The following is a 13,943-nucleotide window of genomic DNA, read 5'->3' as shown; positions in this document are numbered from 1 at the left end:
AAGCTATTATCTTCTTGGACTAAATTAATATAATTTACTAGGTACATACACACACGTGAACTCCTCCAAAGGTAAAAGAGCTCAGTATGAATAATTAAATGTATACACATTTCGGGAACACCCATTTTATACAGACTTGTGTCTTTAAGTGCTTTGAGGGACAATATTTGTTAACCAAATATCGTTGAGCACTTGGTGTCTGTGAGGCATTGTGGGAAAACGCAAAAGCTTCTAGTGGCAACAACACCCTTTGTTGTGTGGCATTTTAAAAATAGTGGTACCAAGGGAAGGTTCTAAGTATTCAGGGGAGGCATGAGTCGTGGGGAAAGGCTACCAGGAGGAGGTGACATTTGGGTGTGATAGGGTTTGGGCAGGTGGAGTGGTAGGGGCTGGACCAGGCGGCTGGCACAAGCATGAGAAGGTCAAGAGAGGGACATTCTGGGGGAGAGGTGGGCGGAAGAGATTGAGAGCTTTAATGCCAGGCTGAATTGGTACTTCTGTGGTAAGCGGGGGTGAGGGGTCTGGAGTGGGTATGATTAGGGGAATGACATCAAAGCAGTGCATTGGAAAGGTAAGTCTGGCAGTGATGTGTGTAGGATAGACTGAAAGGGAGAAGTACTGGCAGCTGAGAAATTAGTTAGAAAGGGATTAGGAGGGCTACCCCAGGACTGAAGTAATGAGGGTTTGAATTCAGTGGCAAGGAGGGGCCGGATGGAGGGGACTGAACGACTTGATCTTGGCCTCTCTTCTGTGGATGTCCCATAACACCTTTTCTCCCTTCCCCTCCCCTCTCCTCCTTCCCTCTTTCCTTTCTCCCTCTCTCCTTCTTTTCAAAAAAATATTACATATCTCTTATGATGACCAGTCTTACTCATTTTGGTTTCCTTCCGAACCTTGCATACTGGCGTACACTTAGCAGGTGGTTGATTAATATTTGTTGTTTGTCGTTGGTGACTGATTAGAAGTAGGGCAGGTGCCAAAAATAACCAAGGATTCAAACCTGGGTGATGGAAGACGGCAGGATGCCAGGGGAAGTTGGGCAGGGTCAATGTCAGGGTCAATCTGAGCTATTGGCAGGTTAGGCAGCTGACTTGAAATCTTGGGATGTAGCTAGAAGAGAGAGAAATTTTAAGGAGAATCCCCACCTTCACCCCCACTCCAGCTGGGGCATGCCATGCGGCTGCTTCCCACTAGCTCTCTATTTTGCACCCTAATTCTTTCTTAACTTTCTCCGTTCTATTTTGTTTTCGTTTTCTGGACTTCCTTTAGTTAGATGTAGTACATCCTGGAACGAACCCCTAGTTTTTGTCTTTTTGCTCCCAGCTTTCTACCTCCTGTTTGGCTCTATTTTCTAGAAGATGGTCTCGACTGTATCTTCCAATACTTGTAAGGAAGTTTTGACCTATGACCTCACGTTGCTGCCCCTTATCATGCAGACACTCAGTAGGGAGGAAGGAGAGGAATGATACTGGATGTGGAGCCAGCCTGGCGGGCCGCACTTTTGTATCTTTGTTTATATCCCACATCTCATTCCTAGTGTTATTCGCGCCTTCTTTTCCTTGATGAAATCTTTAAAAAAAATAAATAAATCATTTGCGGGGCCTGAATCGGCAGATTGCGATGGACATATACACACTTCTATATATAAAACAGGCAACTAATAAAGACCTACTGTATAGCACAGGGCCCTCTACTCCATACTCTGTCATGGCCTATATGGGAAAGGAATCTAAAAAGGAGTGGATATATATATATATATATATATATATATATATATATATATAACTGACTCACTTTGCTGTACCCCTGAAAATAACACAATATTGTACATCAACTATAGTCCAATAAAAATGGTTTGAAACTCATTTTGGCTTCCTTGATTCTTTGTCTTTATTTCTACTGTGCTTATTATTCTTTCCTTGTAATTCCTTTATCTTTGCTTATTATGAAATCTTTTTGTTGATTTCCTTATTTTTTCTCCATACGTCAAGCACAGAAATTTCTGAAAACATAGACAAAAATAAAGAGTTAACAAAAGGCATAAAGGCCAGTCATATTTTAGCATAAGCATAATTTTGGTGCAAGCACTCTTCTGTGCATATACACGCCCAACGCACACACAGACATGTCTTTTTGGAAGAAAAAGTCTAATATTAAATATAGTTTCGTAGTTGTCTTTTACCTTTCATTTGATATTCTGTTGTGAACCGTCTGTCGTGTCAAATGCAGAGCTCTGACGTTTTCTTAAGCAGTCAAGAAAAACCTTTACCCCAAAGAAATCACACTCAGAGCCTCGAGGAGCAGAAGACATGTAGTCAGGGTCCCGGGTAGACGCCCACTGGAAGCGGGCTTCGGCCCACGTTGGGCGTGAATCTTGGGGGCGGGGACTCAGCGTTCATTTGCATAACCAGAATGAAATGCGATATATGTTCAAGTGAAAGCCATAGTTTTCCTTTAAAGCTATTATTTCAAAGAATGAGACTTCAGTCACTTCACTGGAAAGAAGTTTTGCAAGCTCTTGACCCGAGCTTACGTTCACCCTCAGTACAAATGGGGTCAATCTCCCTGGCATTGTCTCCCGAGGCCGCCCACCATAAACGCTCTCACGCTTTCTCCTCTGCAGGCAGGAATCTTCCGTGGTTTTCGGAAGATTCCCGCCTGCTGAGGATGAAAGCAGAACCAAGCTTCCTAATTTTTGGAGGCCTTGCGGAAACAAGCAGGGCTGATGTGTGTGTGGAAAAATAGATCTACCACAAAGCTTGTCGTTTGGCCAACTCGTCAGCCCTGCCACTCTCGGTGCACAGACTCAGGATTCATTCTGGTTTCGTTTGGTTTTGTTACCTTACGAAGGTATTTCTGCGTGGGTCTACCGTCTAGGAAGCAAGGGATTCGTTGGCTGCCCGGAAGCACTCTGCGAGCCGCAACCGCGACCCGGTGAAACTGGAATTAAGGGAAAGCCTGAGGAGAAGTTGTCAGCGACTCAGGCGTTACCATGACGCCTTTGTGCTGGAAGCGCCGCGGGCTTCACCTAGGCTCCGGGAGCTGCATTTCTCGCGGTGGTAGTACTGCTTTTCGTGCTTTTCAATCTCCCGAGTCCGATTCTCCGTGTAACGTCGTTTTCTGCACGTGGAAGGTTATGTAGATGGGTGAATTCCTTCTTTGGTTTCCTGTTGTCTTCCGCAAGATGTAATGTTTGCGAACCCTGCAGATGTTCTCGCGTTACTGTGGGTGCTGCTGTTCGGTGTGCCTCTCGGCTCATCACGGACTGTTGTATTTCCGTTTTCTGTTGATAGACGTTCGGCTTGAGTGCAGCCTCAGGCCCTCTCAACACTATGAGAGATGTTCTTGCACGTCCCACCTAGTGGTACGACGGACATGGCCTTCGATTTAGCTTCCATTTTACTAAGTAGTGGTGATTTTCTTCCTAAGTAGTCATACCATTTCAGACTTCCTGTGAGAGAAATTGATCAAAGTGTGTATTTCACTTTTCATTTCTCTAATGCCAATTTTTGCTTTTTCGTCCAAAGAGATTGTAGCAGGGTACCCTCGCCAGCACTATATCAACATTACGTTGTTTTTCACATGCTGAGCAACTCCTGCTGTTTTCAGGCTTTTACAAATTTTAAAACAAATAAATTTATTTATTTCTGGCTGCACTGGGTCTTCGTTGCGGTGCGCGGTCTTCTCCTTCTGGTGGCTTCCCTTGTGGCGGAGCTGGGGCTCTCGGTTCTCCTTCTGGTGGCTTCTCTTGTTGCAGAGCTGTGGCTCTTGGCGCGCGGGCTTCAGTAGTGGTGGCTCGTGGGCTCTAGAGCGCAGGCTCAGTAGTTGTGGCGCACAGGCTTAGCTGCTCGGGGGCATGTGGGATCTTCCCAGACCAGGGCACGAACCTGTGCCCCTTGCATTGGCAGGTGCATTCTTAAGCACTGCGCCACCAGGGAAGTCCCTCAGGCTTTCACAACTTTTGACCATCTGGTAGGTATCAAATCCATCGTTTAAAGCGTCGGCATAGAATTGCACTGTGTGGATGAGCCATCACTTGTTCTAATCAAGGCATGTAGATAGTTTCCAATTTTTCTATTTTATAATCAAAGCAGCGGTTGTCCAATTACTTCCTTAGAATAAATTCCAGGAGTGGAAATGCTGGACTGAATGTTCCACACATGAAAATTTTTGATCCGTATTACCGAGCTGCCATTCGGCAAGCTTGTACAAGTTTATATTGCCATCTGCAGTATTTGCGTGCCTTTCCCCCCGTACCCGTTTCAAAAGCAGCTTTAAAAAAAAAATCTAAGTGATGTATATACCTAATTTTAAAGGTCAAATGACGCAAGGCTTTCAGGAGAGCAAAACCCCAAACTGCTTTTCCCCATCCCAATTCCCACTTCCCAGAAACCACCAGTTTACATCCTTAGCCGTTTCATCTGTCTGCTTCTCTGTCTCATAATACGCTTCTACTGCTCTTTCTTCATTTTGTTTTAAACTGTGGCTGACTCAGCTAGTTGCCCACCCTGATACCAATTTCTTCCTCAGCCTTCAAAGGTAGGTCAGAATTCCTGAGCCTTTCCAGGGTTCTGAAGTATTAAAATCGCCTGGTCACCACCTGGCTGCTGTTAGCTGCTCTCCTGAATTTTTTTCAAATAAATTTTATCTATCTATCTATCTATCTATCTATCTACCTATTTTTGCCTGAATTGGGTCTTCATTGCTGTGCGTGGGCTTTCTCTAATTGCGGTGAGTGGGGGCTACACTTTGCTGCGGCGTGTGGGCTTCTCATCGCAGTGGCTTCTCTTTTTGTGTGCAGAGCATAGGCTGTAGGCGCGCGGGCTTCAGTATTTGTGGCTCGCAGGCTCTGGAGCACAAGTTCAGTAGTTATGGCGCATGGGCTTAGTTGCTCCGGGGCCTGTGGGATCATCCCGGACCAGGGCTGGAACCTGTGTTCCCTGCGTTGGCAGGCGGATTTTTTTTTTTTTTTTTTTTTTTTTTTTTCTGTACGTGGGCCTCTCACTGTTGTGGCCTCTCCCGTTGCGGAGCACAGGCTCCGGACGCGCAGGCTCAGCGGCCATGACTCACTAGCCTAGCCGCTCCGTGGCATGTGGGATCTTCCCGGACCAGGGCACGAACCCGTGTCCCCTGCATCGGCAGGCGGAGTCTCAACCACTGCGCCACCAGGGAAGTCCTGGCAGGCGGATTCTTAACCACTGCACCACCAGGGAAGCCCTGCTCTCCCCCTTTTGTCAGTATGAATTTATCATTTTTCTTTTTATTCCTTTACTGTCATTTAGTGGGGTTTTGTGGATGGCGTGGAGATAAATGGATGTATTTAATCTACCATTTTCCACCTGAATTCTCAAGATCCTGTAGATTTTATTTTTTATTTTTTTATTGTGATTTTTTATTTTGGCTGCGCCACACAGCTTGCGGGATCTCAGTTCCCCGATGAGGGATGGAACCCGTGCCCCCTGAAGTGGAAGCTCAGAGTCCCAACCACCGGACGGCCAGAGAATTCCCGATAATGTAGATTTTAGAAAAATGAAAAGAAACCCTTTGAAAACGATTCCAATAGTATCTGTTTTACTAAGGCCCCTCTGAAAATAGGATAACACTGGGGACACGGGATGGACCTTAAACCACATGCAATCCCACCCTTTTCTTTTTCGAAGGACGCAGCCGAGCGCCCCCTCGTGGAGTATGTTGCCCAAGCCAGTCTGACTTGTCCCTCGGGCCTCTTTGCCCTGGGCCCAGAGCTTCACCATCCTGGCGGGCCACCAAGGGACTCGGGGAGTTTCTAAAAATTCCATGCCCAGGACTCCACCCTGAGCCAATTAAATGATTCTCTCAGGGTGTGGGGATTGGGTATCAGCGTTGTTTAAGCTCTCAAGTGGTTCTCAAGTGCAGGATCACTGTCCTAGGCCAAGAAACTCACTGATTTAGCCCACCGGTAACAGCACGGTAATATCTGGGCAATAAGACATCCAGCCCGTGCCCTTGTTATGCAATTACTTTTGTGTGTTGTCCAGATTCGGAATGGTGTCTATTTTCATGCCTTAATTTCACAAGCCTGTATTCTGTTAATTTGATTAACAAAGAACACTTTATGCTAACTTTGCTGGCGGCATTAATATCGCACTCCCCTGTGCCACACTCCTTTAGCAGAGGCATACGATTTAGCTTAGTCCTCACATCACATTTACACCCTCCAGTAAGTCTTCATGAGAGAGTGAAAACTGTCGAGTGATGCGGCCACTTTTCTCTCTCTGGATTTTTGCATCGTCGGAGTGCAGCAATGGCAGAGAATTTTATGCACTTAATGGCTATTATTGTGATTCAAATGTGGACACTTCAGTCGTAGTCACCAGAATCCGCCATTATGATGAACTGATCTAATATCTCTATTTATTAAGTCACAGGCTGGGTTCCATCCTCCCCCACCCCACCCCACCTCCAGCGTGACTGAGAACAGGCTTAATTCCTAGAGGGGCTCGTCAGCCTCGCTGAGTTTTAGTTCTGGCCTGCAGATAGCATAGTCATCACTCATTATGGTTATCAGAGGAAACCAAGATGGATCGATATATATCATGACTACTGGAGGAGGGGAAACTCCAACAGGTTTAGAGTAAAGGATGTGCTGAAGGGATTCCCTGACGGTCCAGTGGTTAGGACTCCTCGCTTTCACTGCAAGGGGCATGGGTTCGATCCCTGGTCGGGGAACTAAGATCCCACATGCCAAGCGGCATGGCCGAACAATAAAAATGAATAAATCCTGCAGAAACATAAAAAATAAAAAAGATGAAATCTTGCCATTTGCGACAACGTGGATGAACCTTGAGAGTGTTATACTCAGTGAAATAAGTCAGACAGAGACAATACCGTTTGATTTTACTCATATATGGAAGATAAGAAACAAACAAACAAAACAAGAGAAATGGACAGACCAATACAAAGAAAAACAAATGCGTGGATACAGAGAACAGAGCAGTGGTTACCAGAGGGCAAGTAGGAGGAGGGCCAAATAGGGAAAGGGGATCAACTGTATGGTGATGAATGGAAACTAACGTTTTGGTGCTGAGCACGCTGTAGTGTGTACAGAAGTTGAAATGTAATGTTGTACACGTGAAACTTATAATGTTATAAACCAGTGTTATCTCAATGAAAATAAACTACAAGAACCCCTGTAGGGAGCCGAGGACTGGCAGGAGCCTGAGTCCCTGGCTGCTTCCTGGAGCGCGCGCCTTGCTCACCTTCCTCTGGACTTGATCGACGTGGAACAGAATAAGGACCCAGTTTAGACCGCTGTAATTTTGCGTTTTCTGTCACATGGCATCAAACTTATTCCTAAATCATAGACATTATATATACCTTTGCTTCTAGGGAAGAAGAGGGTCTGATGGTCTGGTGCTTTTTCACCCGCCCTCCCACACCACAGGGACAAAAGGAGAATCCTAAAAGCTTCCAGAGAGAACAGACAGGTCACACACCAAGACTCAAGAATCAGAATTGCATTAGTTTCCCAACAGCGACACTAAAAGGTAGAAGGCAATACAGCAATGCATTCAAAATGCTGAAGGAAAACTTTCTCCAAACCAGAATTTTATACACAACCAAAGTTTAGATATGGAACGAACTTAAGAGTGGCTACGTGACCTGCTTTGGTCATTGGAATGTGGGCAGAAGAGACACGTGTCACTTCGGAGCAGCAGCGTGAGGGTCATCTCTGGTTAGCCGCATCCTCTTGTCCTCTGGCTTGACACTGGTGATGCTCCAGACAAAAGCTGCTCCATCCCCTGGGTCCGGGGACAAAGATGAGGCGCAGCACAGAGCTCCAGGCAACCCATGAGGGACATGTAACACGCCGGAGGAGACATGTTTCTTGTTGGAAGCCAGCGAGGTGTTGGGGCCGTATGTTACCACATCATAACTTAACCTCGGGTGACATACAAAGGGGTGACCTAGAAAAGAGAAAGATATGAGATAAAGGAAAAGGGACCCACCAGAGGAAAAAGAAGGAAGATCGCGGCACAAGAGGACAGATGGTCCATATTGGAGCAGGAGGGCATAGGATTCCTGCAGGGATGTTTCATGAAGTAGATAAAATGACTCAATTACCTGAGGTGCTGGAATATATTGAGAGTAGAGTAACATTTCTAGCAGAGACTCTGGAAAAGAAATGGGTAATAGGTGTATAGAAAATCAAGCAAATGAGGACCAAGACAATTATCAACTCAGAGACAAAAGAAGAGTTGGAGCGAAGTAATGTATTCATAGGACACTGGATGGCTAGGTTGTGAAAAATATTCTCATGGAAATAATGTAAAAATAGATTAAATTAACAAAATTAAAACAACTATATCAGGGGAAATGCTTCCGTGTGTGTGTGTGTGTGTGTGTGTGTGTGTGTGTGTGTGTGTGTGCTGGAAAAATTTCTGTAATTTTTTTAAACGTCTTTATTGGAGTATAATTGCTTTACAATGGTGTGTTAGTTTCTACTTTATAACAAAGTGAATCAGCTATATGTACACATATATCCCCATATCGCCTCCCTCTTGCATCTCCCTCCCTCCCACCCTCCCTATCCCACCCCTCTAGGTGGTCACAAAGCACCAAGCTGATCTCCCTGGGCTATGCGGCTGCTTCTCACTAACTCTCTATTTTGCACCCCAATTCTTTCTTAACTTTCTCCGTTCCATTTTGTTTTCGCTTTCTGGACTTCCTTTAGTTAGATGTAGTACATCCTGGAACGAACCCCTAGTTTTTGTCTTTTTGCTCCCAGCTTTCTACCTCCTGTTTGGCTCTATTTTCTAGAAGATGGTCTCGACTGTATCTTCCAATACTTGTAAGGAAGTTTTGACCTATGACCTCACGTTGCTGCCCCTTATCATACAGACACTCAGTAGGGAGGAAGGAGAGGAATGATACTGGATGTGGAGCCAGCCTGGCGGGCCGCACTTTTGTATCTTTGTTTATATCCCATATCTCATCCCTAGTGTTATTCGCGCCTTCTTCTTTTCCTTGATGAAATCTTAAAACAAATAAATCATTTGCGGGGGCTGAATTGGCAGATTGCGATGGACATATACACACTTCTATATATAAAACAGGCAACTAATAAAGACCTAATGTATAGCACAGGGCCCTCTACTCCATACTCTGTCATGGCCTATATGGGAAAGGAATCTAAAAAGGAGTGGATATATATATATATATATATATATATATATATATATATATATATAACTGACTCACTTTGCTGTACCCCTGAAACTAACACAATATTGTACATCAACTATAGTCCAATAAAAATGGTTTGAAACTCATTTTGGCTTCCTTGATTCTTTGTCTTTATTTCTACTGTGCTTATTATTCTTTCCTTGTAATTCCTTTATCTTTGCTTATTATGAAATCTTTTTGTTGATTTCCTTATTTTTTCTCCATACGTCAAGCACAGAAATTTCTGAAAACATAGACAAAAATAAAGAGTTAACAAAAGGCATAACGGCCAGTCATATTTTAGCGTAAGCATAATTTTGGTGTAAGCACTCTTCTGTGCATGTACATGCCCAACGCACACACAGACATGTCTTTTTGGAAGAAAAAGTCTAATATTAAATATAGTTTCGTAGTTGTCTTTTACCTTTCATTTAATATTCTGTTGTGAACCGTCTCTCGTGTCAAATGCAGAGTTCCGACGTTTTCTTAAGCAGTCAAGAAACATCTTTACCCCAAAGAAATCACACTCAGAGCCTCGAGGAGCAGAAGACATGTAGTCAGGGTCCCAGGTAGACGCCCACTGGAAGCGGGCTTCGGCCCACGTTGGGCGTGAATCTCGGGGGCGGGGACTCAGCGTTCATTTGCATAACCAGAATGAAATGCGATATATGTTCAAGTGAAAGCCATAGTTTTCCTTTAAAGCAATTATTTCAAAGAATGAGACTTAAGTCACTTAAACGGAAAGAAGTTTTGCAAGCTCTTGACCCGAGCTTACGTTCACCCTCAGTACAAATGGGGTCAATCTCCCTGGCATTGTCTCCCGAGGCCGCCCGCCATAGACCTCCTCATGCTTACTCCTCAGCACGTGTGAATCTTCTGTTCAGAAGATTCGCCTGCTGAGGACTAAAGCAAGACAGAGACCTTAATTTTTGGAGGCCTTGCAGAAATAAGCAGGGCTGATGTGTGTGAAAAAAAATAGACCTAACGAGAAAGCTTGCTGTTTGGCTAACTCGTCAGCCTTGCCACTCTCGGTGCACAGACTCAGGGTTTACTCTGGTTTCGTTTTGGCTTTCTTACGAAAGTATTTCTGCGTGGGTCTACCGCCTGGGAAGCAACGGACTCGTTGGCCGCCCGGAAGCACTCTGCGAGCCGCCACCGTGACCGGGTGAAACTGGAATTAAGGGAAAGCCTGAGGAGAAGTTGTCAGCGACTCAGGCGTTATCATGACGCCTTTGTGCTGGAAGCGCCGCGGGCTTCACCTAGGCTCCGGGAGCTGCATTTCTCGCGGTGGTAGTACTGCTTTTCGTGCTTTTCAATCTCCCGAGTCCGATTCTCCGTGTAACGTCGTTTTCTGCACGTGGAAGGTTATGTAGATGGGTGAATTCCTTCTTTGGTTTCCTGTTGTCTTCCGCAAGATGTAATGTTTGCGAACCCTGCAGATGTTCTCGCGTTACTGTGGGTGCTGCTGTTCGGTGTGCCTCTCGGCTCATCACGGACTGTTGTATTTCCGTTTTCTGTTGATAGACGTTCGGCTTGAGTGCAGCCTCAGGCCCTCTCAACACTATGAGAGATGTTCTTGCACGTCCCACCTAGTGGTACGACGGACATGGCCTTCGATTTAGCTTCCATTTTACTAAGTAGTGGTGATTTTCTTCCTAAGTAGTCATACCATTTCAGACTTCCTGTGAGAGAAATTGATCAAAGTGTGTATTTCACTTTTCATTTCTCTAATGCCAATTTTTGCTTTTTCGTCCAAAGAGATTGTAGCAGGGTACCCTCGCCAGCACTATATCAACATTACGTTGTTTTTCACATGCTGAGCAACTCCTGCTGTTTTCAGGCTTTTACAAATTTTTTTTAAAAAACAAACTTATTTATTTCTGGCTGCATTGGGTCTTCGTTGCGGTGCGCGGTCTTCTCCTTCTGGTGGCTTCCCTTGTGGCGGAGCTGGGGCTCTCGGTTCTCCTTCTGGTGGCTTCTCTTGTTGCAGAGCTGTGGCTCTTGGCGCGCGGGCTTCAGTAGTGGTGGCTCGTGGGCTCTAGAGCGCAGGCTCAGTAGTTGTGGCGCACAGGCTTAGCTGCTCGGGGGCATGTGGGATCTTCCCAGACCAGGGCACGAACCTGTGCCCCTTGCATTGGCAGGTGCATTCTTAAGCACTGCGCCACCAGGGAAGTCCCTCAGGCTTTCACAAGTTTTGACCATCTGGTAGGTATCAAATCCATCGTTTAAAGCGTCGGCATAGAATTGCACTGTGTGGATGAGCCATCACTTGTTCTAATCAAGGCATGTAGATAGTTTCCAATTTTTCTATTTTATAATCAAAGCAGCGGTTGTCCAATTACTTCCTTAGAATAAATTCCAGGAGTGGAAATGCTGGACTGAATGTTCCACACATGAAAATTTTTGATCCGTATTACCGAGCTGCCATTCGGCAAGCTTGTACAAGTTTATATTGCCATCTGCAGTATTTGCGTGCCTTTCCCCCCGTACCCGTTTCAAAAGCAGCTTTAAAAAAAAAATCTAAGTGATGTATATACCTAATTTTAAAGGTCAAATGACGCAAGGCTTTCAGGAGAGCAAAACCCCAAACTGCTTTTCCCCATCCCAATTCCCACTTCCCAGAAACCACCATTTTACATCCTTAGCCGTTTCATCTGTCTGCTTCTCTATCTCATAATACGCTTCTACTGCTCTTGCTTCATTTTGCTTTAAACTGTGGCTGACTCAGCCAGTTGCCCACCCTGACACCAATTTCTTCCTCGGCCTTCAGAGGTAGCTTAGAATTCCTGAGCCTTTCCAGTGTTCTGAAGCATTAAAATCTCCTGGTCACCACCTGGCTGCTGTTAGCTGTTCTGCTGTTTTTGGTTGTATTTGTTAAATACATTTTGTTTATTTATGTATTTGTCTATCTATTTATTTTTGGATGCAATGGGTCTTCCTTGCTGTGCACGGGCTTTCTCTAGTTTCGGTTAGCGGGGGCTACTCTTCGTTGTGGCACGCAGTCTTCTCATTCCAGTGGCTTCTCTTGTTGCGTGAAGAATACAGGCTGTAGGCGCGCGGGCTTCAGTAGTTGTAGCACGCGGGCTCAGTAGTTGTGGCTTGCGGGCTCTAGAGCACAGGCTCAGTAGTTGTGGCACATGGGCTTACTTGCTCCAGGGCCTGTGGGATCTTCCCGGACGAGGGCTGGAACCTGTGTTCCCTGCGTTGGCAGACAGATTCTGAACCACTGCCCCACCAGGGAAGGCCTGCTCTTCCACTTTTGTCAATATGAATTTATCATTTTTCTTTTCATTCCTTTACTGTCATTTAGTGGGGTTTTGTGGATGGCATGGAGATAAATGGGTGTGTTTAATCTACAATTTTCAACCTGAAATCCCAAGATCCTGTAGATTTTATTTCATATTTTATTATTATGATTTTTTTTTTTTGGCCGCACCGCACAGCTTGCTGGATCTCAGTTTTCTGACAAGGGATGGAACCCGTGCCCCCTGAAGTGGAAGCTCAGAATCCCAACCACCGGACCTCCAGGGAATTCCTGATAGTGTACATTTTAGAAAATTGAAAAGAAACCCTTTGAAAACGATTAGAATATTATCCATTTCACAAAGGCTCTTCTGAAAACAGGATAACAGTTGGGACACAGGATGCACCTTAAACAACATGCAATCCCACCCTTTTCTTTTTCGAAGGACGCAGCCGAGCGCCCCCTCGTGGAGTATGTTGCCCAAACCAGTCTGACTTGTCCCTCGGGCCTCTTTGCCCTGGGCCCAGAGCTTCACCATCCTGGCGGGCCACCAAGGGACTCGGGGAGTTTCTAAAAATCCCATGCCCAGGACTCCACCCTGGGCCAATTAAATGATTCTCTCAGGGTGTGGGGATTGGGTATCAGCGTTGTTTAAGCTCTCAAGTGGTTCTCAAGTGCAGGATCACTGTCCTAGGCCAAGAAACTCACTGATTTAGCCCACCGGTAACAGCACGGTAATATTTGGGCAATAAGACGTCCAGCCCGTGCTCTTGTTATGCAATTACTTTTGTGTGTTGTCCAGATTCGGAATGGTGTCTATTTTCATGCCTTAATTTCACAAGCCTGTATTCTGTTAATTTGATTAACAAAGAACACTTTATGCTAACTTTGCTGGCGGCATTAATATCGCACTCCCCTGTGCCACACTCCTTTAGCAGAGGCATACGATTTAGCTTAGTCCTCACATCACATTTACACCCTCCAGTAAGTCTTCATGAGAGAGTGAAAACTGTCGAGTGATGCGGCCACTTTTCTCTCTCTGGATTTTTGCATCGTCGGAGTGCAGCAATGGCAGAGAATTTTATGCACTTAATGGCTATTATTGTGATTCAAATGTGGACACTTCAGTCGTAGTCACCAGAATCCGCCATTATGATGAACTGATCTAATATCTCTATTTATTAAGTCACAGGCTGGGTTCCATCCCCCCCACCCCACCTCCAGCGTGATTGAGAACAGGCTTAATTCCTAGAGGGGTTCGTCAGCCTTGCTGCATTTTAGCTCTGGCCTGCAGATAGCATAGTTATCACTCATCATGGTTATTAGAGGAAAATAAGATGGATTAGTATATATCATCAGTAGTGGAGGAGGGGAAAATCCAACAGGTTTATAGTAAAGGATGTGCTGAGGGGACTTCCTCATGGTCACGCCCCAGTGGCTGTGTTTCAGAACACAAATTTTGGTCTGTGGTCATATTCTGGTCTGCCACTAGCCA

This window comes from Globicephala melas, chromosome X (assembly GCF_963455315.2).
Source record: "Globicephala melas chromosome X, mGloMel1.2, whole genome shotgun sequence".
Classification (NCBI taxonomy): Eukaryota; Metazoa; Chordata; class Mammalia; order Artiodactyla; family Delphinidae; genus Globicephala; species Globicephala melas.
This window is presented reverse-complemented; position numbering follows the sequence as displayed.